Source organism: Pseudorca crassidens, chromosome 10 (assembly GCF_039906515.1).
Source record: "Pseudorca crassidens isolate mPseCra1 chromosome 10, mPseCra1.hap1, whole genome shotgun sequence".
Taxonomy (NCBI): domain Eukaryota; kingdom Metazoa; phylum Chordata; class Mammalia; order Artiodactyla; family Delphinidae; genus Pseudorca; species Pseudorca crassidens.
The window spans coordinates 88825083-88831082 of record NC_090305.1 but is presented as its reverse complement, the minus strand read 5'-3'; positions in this window follow the sequence as shown (position 1 = coordinate 88831082).

Here is a 6000-nt window from a genome sequence, read left to right as displayed (position 1 = left end):
CCTGGATCCAAAGCCTGATTCAGCTAACTGTGAGATTCTGGCAAGTTCCTTATCTCTCAGAACCTCATTTTCCTCCTTTGTAAATTGAGGGTAATAATTATTTCACAAGGTTTTGATTCAAAATGAAACACTTCTGTGAAATGTTTAGTACGTGCCAGGCATAGGGGAAGCACAGCGCCGACACTGTAGATACCATCTGAATGGACTTTGAAACCCCAGAGAATCTGGCAAAAGACATGAAGTGGTGCACGCATTTTGATACTTCATAGTTTAAATGAGTCCTGGAATATAATTACATACATGCGCATCAGATCGGGGGTGCAAAGAAAAACTCCATTCTGCGTGCTGAATAATTCTGACATCAGATGTGTGGGTTTTTCCTCACACCACCTAATTCTGCAGCATCATCTGGCGTCTTATGGTTCCATTCAATTCGGACACTATCCCCTTGGAGTTGGCATCAAATCCCATAGCTGAAGGGCTGCGTCCCACAAGGCTGTCTTCTGCTCTAATGCCAATTGCAAGGGGTAGGTCCCCAGGGTACCCCTGTTTCCATCCGACTTGGCTTCAAATCAGAGGTTCCACGACCCCTTTCTGACGTTCAGTAAGTTGCTATAATGGCTCAGAGAACTCAAAGAAACACTTATGTTTACCAATTTGTTATAAATAAAGGCGATGATAAAGGATGCAGATGAAGAGGCAGACAGGGCAAGGGCTAGAAGAGTCCAAGCTTCTGTCCCCGTGGAACTGGGGTTGCACCACCCTCTGAGCATGTGGAATGTTCACCAACCCAGAAGCTCTCCAAACACTGTACTTTAGGGATTTTTATGGAGGCTTCATCACGTAGGCATGACCGATTATTAACTTCCATTTCCAGCCTGCTCCCCTCCCCAGAGGATAGGGGATAGAGCTGAAAGTTCCAAGGCTCTAAGCCTGGCTTGGAGTTTCTGGTGACCAGCCCCCATCCGGAAGCTATCCAAGAGCCCATCAAGAATGGCCTTGTGAAAACAAAAGATGCACTCAGGAAACTCCAAGGGATTTAGGAGTGCTGGGTCACGAAGTGGAGTCAGAGATCAAATATCAGAACAAAAGATGGTCGTAGCATCTTTATTGCTTAGGAAATTACAAAGGTTTGAGGAGCTCTGGCCAGGAGCCAGGAATGAAGACCAGAATACGTATATCTTATTGTATCACAGTATCACAGCGTGTGTGTACATAACCCCTTCCCTTTCTGGGTCCTGGTTCACAGCAAGCTAGGACAAAGTGGGGAGGTATTGAGCGATTCAGAGGGATTAAGAGAGCAAGGAGAATGAAAGAGAGGACGACCACAGAGGAGATCATCCTTTGTGGCCATCAAGACAGCCCATTGGCATAGACGGGTGGTTACCGTGGAGACAGAGCCTGCATCATCCTGTGGCCATTCATGGTGTGTTTGGCTACCTAGAAGTCAGACTCCTGAGGACAGGGACTCTACATTCCCAACCTTCTGAGTATTAGAGCCCAAGAGAGGGGCTATATTCGAAAGGCTTCTTAAACAGAGCCAGCCTCAAGCATGGTCTGCCTATCAATCCTAACTTAATTCTGCTTCACCTAAGTTTCTATTGAACAAGGTCTTCAAACATATTATTCTTCCAACCCCAGTCTCCTGTGGGAAATATGATGCTAGCTGTCTTAGCCCAGATTCTCCAGAAAACAGAGCCTGAGGCAAATAATTATATGCTAATGTTTTATTGGGAAGTGCAATCCCAGGGACGCTGGAGAGAGGGGAAGGGGGAATGAGAATGGGAACAAATGACAGCGGATAGGGAAGGTGCGAATCAAGTTGGCACAAAGAGCAACCAGTTGCTCTCTGTCTGGTCACTGTCTTCAGAGAGACCAAGGGAACATCTCAAGTCAGGGTGCTGGTCAAGGGGATGGGAGAAGAATTTATCTTTGAGATCCTGTCTCTCACTCAGCAAAGGGTTGCTCCAGAGGGTGCTCCAACACCCCCATACACACTTCCAGGGGTATTGCATATGTTGGGGTGCAGGAGCATGTCACATCTCAGCAGCAACAGGGATGCTCTGGGGTGAGAGGGGAAAGGAGAGCTGTGTGGTCAAGCGCAAGCACTGTCAGGTCATGCGCCAGTGGGTGGTGACAAAGATGATCTTTGACCAAACTCTAGCCAGGCTCTTCTGAGCGTATTTTTCAAGTAGGCCCTGGCCTTGGGCATGTCCCCGAAAGCCGAAGTTTACCAGGAATCCTGCTAAGTCAATTTAGGTAGAATCCCTCATCCCCTACCACCCACCAGGTGATACGTGGTCACTCTCGCCTGCTCTCAGCAAGAATCCTATTAGGTCAGTTTAGCAAAGAATGTCCCTGCCCTCTAAGTAATTTTCCATCCGATGACATCCTTCACCCTACTCCTTGGCTATAAATCCTCACTTTTTCTTGTTGTACTCAGAGTGGAACCCAACCTCTCTCCCCTACTGCAAAGCCCCGGTGTAGTAGTCTCCCTGAATGAAGTCTTTTTTAGCACCTTTAACAAGTGTCAGAATAATTTTTTTCTTTAACAGTGGTCATACCACAAAGTGATGGTCTGCCCCTGTGAGTTCAAAATCCATACGAGGTGCCCGATATACCATTTCTGTAGGAAAGAATGGACTCTGGATTTTTTTGAGCATTTACTCAGCACTAGACCCTCTTATAAGCTCTTTATACTGTTCATTATTTGGTACCATTTTTTAAGCCATTCTTCAGGATAGGAAATGCGGACACCAGGAGTTCTAATCAACAAAGTCAAGATCACTCAGCTAGTAACTTACAGAGCCTGACTCTGAACCCAGGTACACTAGTTCCCCAGGCTGCTTTCTTACATGTTTCACTTCGACGCAAAACGCCGTTACAATATACAGAAGGGTACGCTGGTTCCATCCCTGTCAGCTGTGGGACCTAGGACGAGGAAGGCCATCCCTGGGGCTCTAGTTTGTTCATCTGTGTGATGCACGTGAGCATTCCCTGGGGTTTTTATGAGAACAAACAGTTTGAAATAAGTCACAGAGTTTCATCTCAGCCCCCAACTCCAAATAAACACATACTCCATTTTATATGTCATTATCATTATTATCAAATAACTTTTAAGTGTTTTAGTTTTACCTGAAACAGTGGTCATTGAATGTAATGCTTTTTTTTTTTTTGGCACAAAGAATCATAAGCTTCTTTCAAGTTTTAATTTTGATCACCTCTACCTCCCCGAAGTGTGCAGTGCCCATAGCTATGGAGTGTTGGCGAGATTAGTGACTGAACATGTAGTGACCTCCATCTCCTTTCTGTGAGATCCAAAGTGAGTGAGCTGACACACCGCAGGGACAGAGGAGAGCTGTTTGGATAATTGCTTATCATCCATGGGGATCAAATAAACCTTTGCAGGAGTCCTCGTCCATATACTGGATTATTATAATGCTTCAGCCAGATCTTTGACTTTCAAAATATCTTATAAATTTGGTTTGAACGCTTGTATTAGGTTTAATATCATCTTATTTTTCTGTTTTATGAATCATGTCAGTTTTTCTCTGGAGCTTGAAAGAGAGGCTGGCTATCCATTAGCAGAAGGGAAAGTCGTTAAATGACTCATCCTGTCACAGGGAGATGCACTATCTCTGTTTTATGTGCTCATTTGGGTGTGGGACATGGAGACACTAATCCCACAGCTGACGCTCAGCCCCGCTCCCTCTTGAAATCCTCCTGAGGCTCTTTCCAGGCTATTCCTTATCAGCATACGCATCACACACCCCTGACTGGTTTTGCATAAATAACCACACATAGTAGTTCATTGATCCACTGAGTAGAAAAAGGAAGGGCTCCCCAAAAGTAAATTGTTCAACTAAATGAAGCTTATCCTCACAAGCAACACATTTGAAATTTTTAATCATATTTGAAAGAAATGTTTCCAGGAAGTATGTGTCCTAGGCAGAAATAATTTGGTAGCAAGTGACAAAAGCCTACTCAGACTAGCTTAAGCAAAACGGAGAATTTATGGAACAGGTACCAGATGTCTCTTGGAATCTAAGGGCAAAAATGATCAAGGTTTCCTAAGGGGCAAATCGTCGCTCAGTCACTGGCCCAACTCGTACTGTCAAGGAACAGGTAGCCACTGATCTCTGATTCTCAATAACAAACTATAATGGACAAGAGTCTGATTACTCACTGAGGAGAGGGGAGCTGGGTTTGGGTACCAGTTCTGCCTCTAACCAACACTGTAAAGTTAAACATTTGCCAGTGGTTCTTAAGCAAGGAGGGGCATAGCTCTCCTCCACCTCACAGTAGTATGAGGAAATAGATTAGGGCGTTATTGATTGTCACAGTGACTTGGAGGAAGGGCACTGCTGGCACTTAGAGAGCAGACATCAGGGGTTCTCCAATGCACACAAGAGTCCCATAATGAACAACTAGTCTCACTTCATACCACTCCCTCCCTCAAGCCACCAAATCCAGGGATACTGAGAAACATGGACTCCCTGTGCATCTTGATTTCATTTTCTCAAAACAAGCTCTGGGGTTCATACAGTTTTTAAATTCTGTGACCTAGCCGTGACTATGAGATGTCTTAGTACAGACAGACCCTTTGGTAATGATTCATGCTGTTAGACAAACATTCAGGTCATCCCCATTGTGGGCACGTAGAAGGGTGGGGTCTTGTGACTGGTGCTGGCCAATGAGCTGTGAGCCAGAAAGCATGTCACTTCCGGCATGAACAATTAGTTGTCAGTGAGCCATCCAGGAAGGTGCTCATTTCCCTTTGCTATGGCAATAGACATTGTAACAGCTGGTGGCTACTCTGTGAGCCTGGGTCCTAGAATGAAGATAGTCATGATGCAGAGTAGAATCTCCTGCCTATCGATGATGGACATGAGTATGAGTGAAAAATAAGTCTTCATTATTTTAAGTCACTGAGATTTGGGGGACTGTTTGTTACCGCAGCAAACCCAGCCAATCCTGACTGATAGAGGCTCTCAGAATTGCTGTGCCAAGAACTGTTCTTAAGGACTTTACAAATATTAACTCATTTAATTCTTACAACAACCTTACCAAGTAGCTCAACCTTATTATCCTCATTTTATAGACAAGGAAAGTGAGTCACAGAAAGGCTGAGCAGCTTGTCCAAGTGACAGGAAGTAACAGAGCTGCAGTTCCAACCCAGGCAGTCTGGCTCCAGAATCCATCTCTTAACTACGGTGCTATACTGCCTCTCATCTCTTATGCAGCAGTTACCCCTACACTAAATCGACTTAAACCAGTGTGCTTCACTTATCTAATTTCTGCTTTCAGTGTTTTTAAAATTATGACTCTTTATTCCTGTTAGTTACCAGTTTTTTGCCATTACCTGCCTGTAGCAATAACCCCTCCTTTTTTCTCTTCTAATATGCTGTTTCTAATCCATTATGGACTAGGAAACCAGATAATTAAGCCTGTTGTGCTTGTTGTAATTGTGGCTAATTGAGACTGGCCACCTTGATAGTCAACCTTGCTCTCTTCCACCCCCACTCACCTTGCTCACTGTCTTGTAGTTGTGTGATTGTTGGCTCTTGTATCTATTTCCCCCGCTAGATAGCATGGTCTTTTTTTTTTTTTTTGCGGTACGCGGGCCTCTCACTGTTGTGGCCTCTCCCGTTGCGGAGCACAGCCTCCGGATGCTCAGGCTTAGCGGCCATGGCTCACGGGCCCAGCCGCTCCGCGGCATGTGGGATCTTCCCGGACCGGGGCACGAACCCGCGTCCCCTGCATCGGCAGGCGGACTCTCAACCACTGTGCCACCAGGGAAGCCCCCCCAGCATGGTCTTTTGAGAGAAGGTAATGAGTTTAATTCACCTTGTGTCTCTCTGTCCCCTTCCCCCAGCACAATGCTTTGCATATGTTAGGTGACTAATAAATATCTGCTAAGACTATTAAGTAATTAGGTTCTGAGTAATGGCCTAAGAGCTTGCCTGTAAGTTAATTAGATGGGCTTTGCTACTAGCCTTT